Source organism: Malus domestica, chromosome 15 (assembly GCF_042453785.1).
Source record: "Malus domestica chromosome 15, GDT2T_hap1".
Classification (NCBI taxonomy): Eukaryota; Viridiplantae; Streptophyta; class Magnoliopsida; order Rosales; family Rosaceae; genus Malus; species Malus domestica.
In genome coordinates, this window is record NC_091675.1 from 24786111 (window position 1) to 24799882 (window position 13772).

The 13772-nt window shown below is 36.9% G+C and overlaps 1 pseudogene; it reads left to right on the forward strand.

Annotated features, from left to right (window-relative positions):
- The first annotated feature begins 79 nt into the window (after positions 1–79).
- Positions 80–11079, forward strand: LOC103416030 (protein transport protein SEC24 B-like; annotated as a pseudogene).
- Positions 11080–13772: the final 2693 nt, after the last annotated feature.

A 13772-nucleotide genomic window follows, 5' to 3' on the forward strand; every position in this document is an offset into this window, starting at 1 on the left:
GAAACTCGTCAGGGCAATCAGGCAAATCCACCTCCAGTATTTATTCATCCATAAATTTCAAGAAAAAACAATGATTTCAATGGTTGCTTTAGCTGTATTCCTGATACTTTTTGACTTCCCTACTCTCTCCTTTTTCCACACGCGTAATTTTACTTCTATTTTCATTGTACATATTGATGCTGCAAAGTGTATTTAAGCATGGTGAAAAACTAGATATTGTCTATCATTTACATCCTTTTGATTGCTTTTATTATTTTGAAGCCTGCTACAAGTGATTACATTGTCAGAGACAATGGGAATTGCAGTCCACGTTACATGAGGTGCACCATCAATCAGGTTGGGGTCTAACTTTCATGGATTGCCTGTTTATTATTGTACAAAAACAACAACAACAAAGCCTTTTCCCACTAAGTGGGGTCGGCTATATGAATCCTAGAACGCCATTGCGCTCGGCTATATGGATTGCCTGTTTATTATTGTAGTTAAACATTTTTTTTATCTCAATTTCAATGGAGCAGTTTTGGTTTGTTGTTTTCTTTTCTAATAAGTATAGTAATGTTATTATGTTTTTGTCAATTTACCAGATACCGTGTACGGCTGATCTTTTGACAACATCAGGGATGCTGTTAGCTTTGTTGGTTGAACCATTTGCTCTTCCTCATCCAGATGAAGAACCAATCCAAGTATGTTTATAACATTACTGTTCCTTCCAGATATATATTTTGAGAGACTATTTTAATGAAATTAGGCAACAAAACAACAAAGAGCAACATAAGTGGTCAAGAAGGCCACTGGGAAGAGAGAAGAAATAAAAAACCAATAAAAGCCTAATAAAATCATGTGACTCCCAAGCAGAACCTAAGCACCACAGCCTGGCATTCTAACCCAATACTTGAAAAGAAGTATGTCTACACTCTGTAGAGACAGAAGTCCAGAGAGCAGCCAAAACTGAACTTCGTACTTTAACTGTCCTCAACATCCGATCGAACATAATCTTCAAATACCTTTCAATTTCTTTCCAACAAGACGACCCAGAGCATAGCAAGAAACATATATCCCCACACAACTTTAGCCTTTTTGCCCTTGCGTATAAAAGAGAAGCAGCCCCTTGGAATTACCCAGCTAATATCAGCCTTCTTAAAGAGCTTCAACCCAAGGCCCATCATTACAGGGCCTTGGAGGAAGGTGTGATCCACCAATTCATAATCTTCCTTGCACAGAATGCACTAATGAGGGGATAAACAGATCCTCGGTCTCCTTTGAACCATATCACAAGTGTTCACCTTCCCTGAGCCACCAGCCAGGACACCAACTTCACTCCAAAAAGTGATTTCTTTCTACCTGGAAAAAAAAGAAGAAGCTAATACACAACAATTTCAGGATGCTTCTCCATGAATAATGATACAAAAGACGTGGAACTGACCAAATTCTGAATAATTGAACAATCAACATTTGCATCGAACTACTATGTTAGTACTGAATTGTTTTGTTATAGGTTGTGGATTTTGGTGAAAGTGGTCCTGTTCGATGCTCTTGTTGCAAATGCTACATTAATCCTTTCATGAAGTTTGTTGACCAGGGCTGGAAATTCATTTGTAACCTGTGTGGTGAGGAAGATTTCCTTTTGTATTGTGTTGTTTGTGTAATCTTTCAGTTTAAGTAACAGGACAAATTTGCGGTCCTGAAACTTCTTCATGGCAGTGTCTATGCTCTTTTTTTTGTGTTTGTTTGTAGGTTGTTTGTTTGTAGGTTTGCACTGTTTTATTTGGCTTGTGAAAGTAATTGAACTTTTATCTGCATCATAAACGTGTTGGGTCAACATTTCAGTTTCTCAAGCCATCTTTTCAAATATTTTAGAAGGCCATTAGTTAAATGTAAATCCTTCTCGAGAGTATGTTGTTTACCATTCTAGTTTTGCTCTTGGCATCTTGAAGCTCTTTACTTTGGACTCTGGATTAGGGTGTAGTATGCACTGTTTCTATTTATGCAAAAGAGGTGACCCTACAACGTATGCCCTTTCTTCTGCAGGATTTACTGATGAGACTCCCCGTGACTACCACTGCAATCTTGGGCCAGATGGTAGACTTAGAGATGCTGATGAAAGACCTGAGCTATGTAGAGGAACAGTTGAATTTGTTGCTTCAAAAGAATACATGGTTTGTTGATTATGCTATGCAGTTATAACTGAACTAATTTTTTCATAATTCACTAGATTTACTATTCTTTTATCTGTCATCTCTTGATCGTCTCATTTTTTATTATTTGGCTTTTATAATTCAGGTGCGTGATCCCATGCCAGCTGTGTACTTCTTTCTCATAGATGTGTCCATGAATGCCATTCAAACTGGTGCAACTGCTGCAGCTTGCAGTGCAATCAGTCAAGTTATTGCTGATCTTCCTGTGAGTTATTCTATCTGTATGCATAATGTTCCAATTTTACTTTTGTTATACATAATGTGATTGTTATACTGTCCACGATGTTACATTGTCCTGATGGTTCTGTATCTCTGCATTTATTGTTCATAAGGCTTAGACATAAATATAATGAACTTCACTTGGATTTACCTTTTTATTCCCCCTCCTCTTTTAATAGAGGTTTGTTAATTTTATGAGTTTGTTATAGACAGACTACATTTTAGATTAGGGTCCATGATGCCAAGCCCAAGGCAGTTGGGATTAAGGATGACTTGAGTAGATAAAACGTTGATGAGTCTGACGGAAAACATAAATCCTTGCTAACTGTAGTGCTATTTTCTTTGAGCCCCATTCAATCCCTTTTTATTTGTTTGGTGGTATAAAAGATGAAATCTATAAGTGCAGCTTGGAGTTGGAAATGTACTGCATTGTCTCTAATCTGTATAGTTTGGTTATAATTTTTTTCCCTCGAATAATTGTCCCCCAAAAGTAAGCAGATCATTTATCAAACACATTTCAAACCATCCCCGATAAAGAGCGCAAGAATTTAGTATGGGCACTTGTATCTCATCTGTTTTTGTTGGAGACTCCAAAAAACTATTAAGGTAAACTCCAATATCTACTTATTTACTGCATCAGCCAGTCAATCAAAATGCCATTCAAGTAAACATAGAAACAACATGATTCAATTCTTACCTAACAATCAAATTTGCAGCTAAAATTTCTTCTCTTCTTCTTTCTCTGACCATCTGAATTTAATTTTTCAGTGGTATTCTCTCTGGTCTATAAGTTTTGGCTTCTATTCTTACCTAACAATTATTTTATATGCTTTCTCACTGAGATTAAATATATGTTTTCAGCCTTTGATGCTTATTGTTCCTGATGTACAAGATGTTTATACTCCTCTGGAGACTGATGTAATTGTTCAGCTTTCAGAGGTCAGTAGCTGCTGTCTTCCCTTCATGAAATGCGTTCAAGTACTAGTATTGATTTAACAACAATCATTCACAAGTCAGTCTGTCATCTTATTTATTAAATTTCCACTTGACTCTTATTAAATTCAGATTTTTATTTTGTTTTATGGATTTTTAGTGCCATCAACATTTGGAACAATTGTTGGAAAGTATTCCCACCATGTTTCAAAACAGTAAAACTGCTGAATCAGCCCTTGGTGCGGCAATCAAGGTATGTCGTATAGTACAACACTGTTGTATGTACTGAACTACTTATGGTGCTTGGGGTTTGCTATTCCATTTCAACATACAGAACATCGGGAGTGAAAATGGATATGACAACAAATTCATGAAACACGCTTCAAGCAGATGTGACATAATATCGTTGATATTGTTGACGCTATGAAGCTTCATAACTCCTATGTGTTGGCTGTGCTTGGGCATGACACTTTTGTATTTCTTTGAGGTTCTTTTGTCCAAAGCAGAGTATAATCAGAACGGCAATAAGATAACTGATATTTAATTTTAGTTGAATAGCTTAAGGAAAACATAAACGTAAGTATTAAAATGATGGGCTAGAAAATGCGACGACTAATCTAAAATCATTCTTTCACATGCTAAGTGTAAGAAATTTTTGGAATAATTAGTTAGATACAAGAAATTGAAAATCCTACAGGTGTACATACTTGCATAAACCTGAAAGCTGATTGGATCAGAGTTTTGTTCTTGCCAAGATACTGATCAGCTTTCTTATTTTTCCTCCTTTTGTGGTGGACATGCCTCAATATTTGATAATGCATGACAAGATTTGAGGAGAGATGAATGGAGCTGTTGTCATGTGTGTATCATATCTGGCTTGTTTGGCTGCCAACTGGCTTTTACTTCCTGTCTGAACACCTTTCTTAGGTTGATTCAGTCAAAACCCGTTTTCGAGTCTTTGGACACTAGTTGTCAAACCAACACGTGGAGCTAACCCATTATTTGAGCTGTTAAACAAGCCCGTAGTGTTAATCTGCCATGCTGCATTCCATCTAGACAGTCAAAACTCTCAGCTTTTCTCTTCTAACTACCGCGTTTTGATTAAAATGCATCAAACCTATATCTTCTGTGATTTCTAACACAGTATAATATTATCTGTACGTTTATATTGTTAATTGTATATAATAGAATTGGATTATAATCCAATTCCCAATAATTTTCAAACTAATTTCATGATTATAAAATAGATGACCAAACATCTAAAACTGCTTTGGTTGTTCAACCATTCCAGTAAATAAGTCCTATCATTGGCTTATATCCAGCCAGGTTTCCCAACATTGTTTTGATGTGCAGAATGCATTTAGAGTACTGGAGGGAAATGAAGAGTACTGGAGGGAAACCCTTGCCTAGGCTGCTTTCTTGGCAATGAAGAGTACTGGAGGGAAACTTTTGGTGTTTCAGTCAGGCAAGCTTGTATCCACAATATATCTACTTACGATGCCCTTTTATGTTTTCTCCCCCCTTTTAAACAAGTTTATATATCCTTGCAAGCATAGAATGAAAAACAACATGCTTGGGGTTGCAGTTCCTTCATGGTTTAGAGACAAAATAAAGAGCTGAAAAAACCTAGAAAACATGTTTCAAAGTTGTTGATGGTTGCGGTTGTCACGGAAGCTTTCCCTCTCTTTTGAATTTGTGAATTCGCACCATTAACTTGTAGTCAGTCAACTTGAATTACAGCTAAATGGTTTGGAGATATTTTCACTCGGAATTATTTGTCCCGTTACACCTGTATACTTCTACAGACCAATTAGAGAATTTGCATGCATATTCAATACATTCAGCCTTTGAAGCATGGATACGGATACGGATACTGTGATACTATGCAACACAACACGGCAATACATGAAATCTCTAAAAATTAGGATACGACAAGTCATGGATACGACAATAAAAATATATAATTTAAAATATATTTTAACATGAAAACATCCAAATTCAAGTTCATTCAAGTGTGAGTTATATTACTTTTTTTTTCAATTAGAGGGCAAGCTCTTTGTAGTCATCAAATTTCAACTAAATCTTTGTTCCTATTAATTTTCTCCTCTGAATTTCTCATTTGAAAGTGTAACGGTATCTTAAAAGCCGAATACTTGTATTTGGGCGTATCCAACAAGTATCATGAAGTATTGGATATGGGATATGCGACCAAACTAAAGTATCTGTGCTTCATAGCATTCAGCATTGTCGTTCTCTTTTACCGAATTTATTGGCATCTCGGAGAATACTAATGATTTATGCTTCTGCAGTGCTGGCATCAACTGGAATTGGAGCCCTCTCTGCTAGAGAGGCCGAAGGAAGAGCTAATATATCTTCAGCTGAGAAGGTAATAGCTTTTATATGTGTTCTTGTATGCCATCTTGCGCTTTATAGCGGTCGTCTTGTAACCCAGTTACTATTAAGCAAACAGCTATTACATTCTTGCTTGAGGCCACAAACATGAATTTATATAGGATTGAAATTGTACTAGTGGTTATGAAAACCCCAATAGCCAAACAGCCCATTACATTCTTGCTTTATTGGTTAATGTTGGACACATAAAACCAAAATTCTTGCTCCATTATCTCCCATTTGGAAAATATATGTTAAAATAATTAAATGGAAAATTTAATTATTAATGCTGCATCACAAAGGACGAGAAGAATAATAAACAACTTATTTTTTTTGTAATTTATGTCGACATTAAAATCAGGAAGCCCTCATGCATAACTTTTGCCTTAGGACTCGCTTTCTCTGGACCCTGTTCCTGCTTATAAGATCTTGCTTTTCAATTACATATGTTCAGTTAAGATGAATTACATGCATTGCGAAAGAGCTTTTCTCGAATTCCTGAACCCACTTGAAGATTTGGCGAATTAGGTGGCCATTTAGATGGACTTGTTGGGATGATTATTGGAGAATAGATTGACATATTGGGTCTTTGTATCCTGTGAATCGTATCATCCAACATTGGAGAGTCCATTTGCTGCATTTGCATGTGCTATGTGACCATAACCATCATCCCTTTTACACCTGTTGAGCATTCTGTTCAATTTGTTGTCTGGTAGTCTTGGCATTATGTTTTCTTTGTTTAACTGCATTTCAGGAGGCCCATAAATTACTCCAACCAGCAGACAAAACATTAAAGACAATGGCAATTGAATTAGCTGAATTTCAGGCAAACCTTTGACTAATTTCTTTCCCCTAGATGATCAGTTAACATGTTGATGCAATTTCTATACTGAGTGAGATTTTTAGTGGTAATTGACAAATTCTTAAGCATAATTTATTTGGACTTTTCTCTTTTTTTCATGGAATGTTCCAGGTGTGTGTCAACTTATTTATCACTACCCAGTCATACATAGACATTGCTTCTATCTCCGTCATCCCAAGAACAACTGGAGGGCAGGTACTAATGAATTTGCTTCTATCCCCATCCATACATCTGGCATCAAATTTCTACCTGTTATGATTGTGTCGAGGGTTTTCTCTAATTGACTTTTTTAGTTTATTTATATTTTTGTTTTGTTCAATAAATATGCGAAATCAGATTTGAGAGGCATCTGCCACTTGTAACTATAAATCATTTACACATACAGAAGTGTAATTGTGTGAGTTACCTTCTTGTATTAATATTCAGCGTTTTGTATTTCCTCAATCTTCCAGGTTTACTATTATTACCCCTTCTCAGCTGTCTCTGATCCTGCAAAGCTCTACAATGATCTTAGATGGAATGTCACAAGACCTCAAGGTCTTGAGGGGGTGATGCGTGTAAGATGTAGCCAGGCAAGTGTTTGAACCTCTTTCTCCACTTAACTATGATACGATTCTGCATCGTTTTTAATTTTATATTTTTTTTATAAATATATTAAGTATTCTAGTAAGATAAGTTTGTTTTCATCATTTGCAGGGTATTCAAGTTCAAGAGTACCATGGGAGCTTTTGCAAACGTATCCCTACAGATGTTGACGTACTTGGGGTTCTTACATATAATATCCCTGATTACCACTACTCCAGACTATGTTTCTTAGTTATCATTCATCGTCCATGGAAGTAAATTCCCCCAACCAGCCGGTCCCCCAACCACACCCCCCCCCCCCTCCCGGGACACAGTGACAGTAAATCAAGCAGTTTGAAAATAAATTAGCTCTTGCTGCCCCCTTTATCTAGTTTTTCTGTTTTGTCGTTTTCATTATCCTTATTCTCTCTCTCTCTCTCTCCTTTTGTCGTTTTGCCTTGGAGAGAGTGCTATTGGCTCTTCTACTGGTCATAACCAGTCGCTTCTATCATGCAGATTGACTGCGATAAAACTGTTATGGTGACCTTAAAACATGATGATAAATTACAGGATGGTTCAGAATGTGGTTTCCAGGTAAATTTTAATTTCTCTGTTTTCTGCCAAGGTTTCTAATGCAGTAATTCTGATATAATATCTTCTGAGCTTTTTCTTGTATGTTTCACTACTAATTTTATGAAATCACCCATCTCTGCAACTAACTGTTTCAATGTTTGGTCATATTTATATATTTCATTATTAATGTGTTTTGATATTTTTCATTATCCAGTGTGCCCTTTTATACACAACTGTGTATGGTCAACGGAGAATTCAAGTTACAACTTTGTCTCTGCCATGCACGAGTATGCTAAGTAATCTGTTTCATGCTGCTGATTTGGACACTCAGTTTGCGTGTTTCATGAAGCAAGGTAATGCTATTATATGCTGTTCTTCTTTGTTGCTTTCTATTTGCTATCCTCATTTTCCCATTATGTAATGCTTGTCCTCAGTTAAACCTGGTGCTTAAATCTGTGAATGAATTTATGAAATCACTCTTTAAAATCTCTTTCATCATTCACCTCTGATGGATTGAAATGATGATGTAAATTCTCTTTCTATGTGTTCCTTTTCAATCACTTGCTGCATCTTGCCAATTTTTTATTCTTAGGATAGAGTGAGATAAGGCTTTGCTATTGTTGTAGGATAGCAGTTTGTTGTGACATTCTGTCTAATTTCCTTTGGACGAATTCTGACTGTAAGTCCTTAAATAGTGTATAGCGGCAAACGAAATTCCTTCAAGTGCTCTCTTGCGTGTACGGGACCAAGTGACAAATCTGTGCATCAGTAGTCTGCTTTCATATCGTAAATTTTGTGCTACTGTATCATCTTCTGGACAGCTTATTCTTCCGGAGGCACTGAAGCTCCTGCCTCTATACACCCTTGGTATATTATTATCTACTTTATACATTCATGCTAGTTTATCGTTTTTTTTTTTTTTTTCTTTTCTTTTTTTTGTGTGTGTGTGTGTGTGTGGTTGGTGCTGTTTCCTGTTCTAATGTTTTTATTTCTGTTTTCATGAGAAACATAATTGTATGAAAAACAATCATAGAGCATAGTACAAAAACTTAGTGAAAAAGAGGTCGACAACAATTTGATACAACTCTCAACAGAAACAAAACCATATTACACCTCTAATGTTGCAAGTCAAAACTCTAAAAAGCACCCTACGGCAGCGCCCCAGTCTAATGTCTCTAATTAATTTCCAGAAATGAAAATCCCTAAGGCTGGAGACACAGAAGCCCATAATGATGCCAGAACCTTTCTTTCTTCCAAGAGCTCATTCCTATGACCATGAGATATGATCCAAGCCGAAAGACAAACCTTAGCAGGAACACTAGACTTCTCCATAACATTTTTCTGGCTGCAACACAGAAAGGGACTGCTTATCACCCTGAAAACAATTTCTGTTCTGTTTGGTAGAATGTTAAAGAAAAACATGCCTCTTCCATTGTGGAAACATATTGCACAGAATTATCATTCAGCTTCTTAGAAGAGTTTGTATGTATATTGATATATTTGTGCTTGTTTTCCATTTTCAGCATTAATCAAAAGTATGGGGCTACGAAGTGATGGAAAAATAGATGAGCGGTCTTTCTGGATCAATCATGTGTCTTCCCTTTCTGTTCCTTTGGCAGTTCCAATGGTGTACCCCTGAATGGTGGCTATTCATGATCTCGATTCCAAAAAGGTGTCATTTAGCTTCTTGTTCAACTCTTTGAGATATGCATTTTATATCACCGGTGTCATCTGTTAATTGACAGGAGGGTGATGAATCTCTAATTCCTCCGGTGATTCCACTATCTAGCGAACACGTGAGTGACAAGGGAATTTATCTTCTAGAGAATGGTGAGGACTGTTTAATATATATTGGAAACTTGGTGGATCCTGGAATTTTGCAGCAACTGTTTGGAATCACCTCTGCTGATGGACTTCCTACTCAGGTAGCCTTATCGTTTATATCTTTGGTTACTCATCTTCTGCCTGACATAATTGTAAACTACAATTAGCCTCAAGCCTCAGGCCTAGGCATTGAGTATCTGAACTTGATTTCTCGGGACCTGCTTCAGTTCACTAGAATGAGGGGGCTGGGTGCTTAAAAAGGTCGTAACCAGTGCACAAGGCTCCCGCTTTACGCAAGGTCTGGGAGAGGTGAATGTCGGCTAGCCTTACCCCCATTTATGAAGAGGCTGCTCCCAAGTCTCGAACCCGAGACCTACCGCTCATGGGCGAAGGCACTTGCCATCGCACCAAGTGCGACCTCTTTGCAAGTTATATAATATTATATGATTGTCAAGATTTTTTTTTTTTTTTAAATGAGGCTTAATTCATTATTTATCAATTTTTCTTGTTTTCATATTTTTATATAATATTATATGATTGTCAAGATTTTGATAAATGAGGGTGCATGAGTTGAATTCATTCTCTTGAATCCTTTCTCGCTTTGCAAGTTATCATTGTTTAACTTGTAAGTTCTTTTGCCCAGTTTGTGCTGCAGCAGTATGATAATCCGTTATTGAAGAAGCTGAATGGTGTGGTAAATGAAATACGGCACCAAAGATGTTCCTACCTTCGGTATGATATTATTTTTCATTGGTGATTCCTTACTTGTTAGGAAGAAATGAATTGCAGCAATGATTTCTAAATTTATCTTATTTTTGTGCAGCTTAAAGTTGTGCAAGAAAGGAGATCCGTCAGGTGAGAACCTGGCCGAATATCTGATCCAAGGACTAAGATACTATTGCTTAATTTTAACTATTAATCATAGTTTTATCACTATAAAGGCATTAAAATAAAGAAAGATTATCAATTGGTTTTTATCAAGTATTGTGTTGACTTTCCTTGCAGGAGCATTGTTTTTCTCATGCATGGTCGAAGACCAGAGTCCGAATGGCCCCTCCTATGTTGAGTTTCTGGTACATGTCCATCGGCAAATACAGATGAAAATGGCGTCATAACTGCTCGTTCTTCTTCAGTTTGAATTGAAAGTTTTTGCTAGAGCTCACAGGAATTCAACGAAAAGCAGAAAAAATAGACGCCTTCCATCCATATGCACTCTGGGATCATCCCGCAGGCTATTTATATGTGAAGAGCAGTCGAGCTGAGTTTGGCTAAGATAGGTTTGTTAAAATTACAGTTGACACCCTTAGTAGACGCTACCGCTAGTAAATACAAAGCTTATTACTGTTTTTAAGTTGCCCCGACCCGATTCTTTTCTGTGAACTCCCTTTCCGTTTTGGTTTACTGTGAGAACCAGAAATGGAAAAACAAAAAGAATGTAAGAAATGTTGGTACTTGGGATAAACCTTGTAAATTATGGTTGGAGAAAGAGAAATGTATAAACAGGTTTGTTATACAAAATGTTTTGGCTTCTGCTTTTGTGATTGAACCGGTTAACTCCAATTATAAAATAAAATTAGCATTTAGTATTTGTAAAATAAATACAGAGAAATAGAGGAATAAAAGGTTCTTTGAGAAGGATGTGCAAACTTTTGAGAAAGAATGATGTGCAAGATGAATCGTCTAATAAAACTTGGATGTCTTACACTGGACCCTCCAAGATTAGAATCCTGGATTTGCCACCTGGTCTAGTCAAAGAAGAAAAGTTTGGGAAGGAGTGTGGCTACGTCATCTATAAGGCACCACTCGAAAAAATGTTCGACTTCCCGTATTCGATCGTGTTTGACCGTATGTGTGTCTCATTTAGTGTTAGAGATTCCCTAGTTGAAGTTTTTTTTTTCCCAGTCAAAATCATCTTCTTCATTGATCACCTTGATTGATTACATGATGTCCTACTCGGCGTGTCAAAATATTACGGCCAAAGTCATACTTAGCCTGCGGCATTAAATATAGGTTGTAAGCTATGTCCTTCCAATCTTGAAATTGCGGGTGTTCCAATACACATGAGAAATGCCAAAAGATATAGTTTGATGTGGTGTGTGTTGAGCTATCTAGACTTTGACTTAGATTACAACCAAGGAAGGAACATCTCTCGGCCTTGGATTCTTCGGCTCGAAGACAAGGTTTGCGTTAATCAATACAATAGTCAAGATCTTGGGTACTAGCTAGGCTTTGTCCCGATCATGATATTCCTCAACTTGAAGGTTGGTGGATTGATATCGTGCTGAACTGTTATATCCTAGAGAAACTGGGCATTAACTCAACGAGAACACCGTGCTCGCCTTAGATAGCACGCAAAATTACCTGATCCGCAGAGAATACTGCAGCTTAAAACTGCTTTGGTTCCCTAGTGTGACCATTTGAATGACGTGGTCTATGCCCTTAACTTTCAACAAAAGGCTGGTTTAATTCAAACCCATTAATGGGAGGGGGGGGGGGGGGGGAAATGTAACAAATTCATATTAGCATAGATATTTGAATGGAGTACTGATGCAAAAGAAAATAGCTAGAAATAGGATCATCATCAACTTAAAGATTTGATAAGATTAGGTGAGATTACTTTGCTAATTAAATTTTGGATGATATATGATTAGTTTTATACTTCTTTTTCATAACTTTGTTGATCATGGACTAGTAGTATACATTTATTCAGGCCACATAACTTTCAACAAACACTAGCAGATTCTCAATACGTTAGAGCAGCACGCCATGGTGGCTCCTCCTCCACCCAAGGGACACAATCAACAGATTGCAAAGCAAATTTGGCCACCAGTTCTGTTAATGTAAGGAATTGCTTTTGTATATATTTTAATGAGAATCGAAGAAGATGAAGGAAGAGAAAAAATGAGAAAGCACAAAACGTGTAAATGCTTCCCTTCTCTCTGCTTAATTGCTTCTATAGATATATATATTTGTCTAAAATGTTAGTGAATGAGCACAAAGCACTCTTCACCTCAAATTCCGTTAACAACCAAAGCCTTTCATTTCCTATACTCTAGGATTGTCCATTTGGTATTCACAACCTTTACCTATAAGCCTAACACACATTTACTCAAGTGAATACACATTTAATTAATAAGGCTTAATTAGAACTAATTCAAAATTAGCTCACAGCTTATAATTCAACAAGTTCATGGGCAACTACATTTGCTGCCAGACATTGCCGCCAAGTACAAAAAACTTTTTGAAAATTGTCACAGGAACTTCCAGACTCAAAGCACTCCTCGTCTCGATTAATGCTGTCCACCAAAGTTTTCCCATCCATCTCCGAATCACTTGTTGAAAGCACAAGTCACTGACAAATTGTAGACCAATCTTGGCAGCCCAGACTTGGGTAACGCGAGCAGAAATAAAATCTGAAGCATGCGCAACACACCCTGCCACGAAAGATCTACATTTTCCTAAATATATGTGAAAGCATTATCAGTGTTTTCTAGGATTTATCAAACTTTTAATTGGTTGAGAATTTTTTTTATAATTAGATTGGTTAATTGGTTGAGGATTTATCAGTGTTTTCTAGGATTTATCAGAATAACCTTTGTTCAAATTAAACAAGCATTAAAAAGAAGAAAGGCAGATGAACTGGAAAATTAACAGAAAATTCGAATTATTTGATAGCGTAACCCTAGACAACCCAAACCAGCAAATTCTGGAAAATTAACAGAAAATTCGGATTATTTGATAATGTATATATGGGGCGCCCGCGCCCCGCGCCCCGCGTCCCGCGTCCCGGGGAGTGGGGTGGGGTGGGGTGGTGATAGGTGCTGTATATGCTGAGGATCTTAATTACTCTTTTAGATTTTGTATGCATGGATTTTTATGTATGTAGGTTATATGGAATTCAGAGCGGCACGGTCAACACCCGGTTCAAGTGTTTTTTTTTTTTTTTTTTTGATCAAACCTGGTTCAAGTGTTAAAGCTGACACTTTCTTGTTCGCTAACACTACAACAAATTGGTCCTTTAGCAAGAAACGTTTCAGCGAGAATATTATATTTCACGCTGTAGAGTTTCTTTTGGCGAAGAAAATTTTGAGTTCTCGCAAAAAGTGAGCTCATTTGGTATTCTTACATCTCTAAGAAATAGCGAGGAAAAAATAATTTCGGCGAGAAAATTATTTTGTTGCTGTACATAATACTAGCGAGGAAAAGGATTT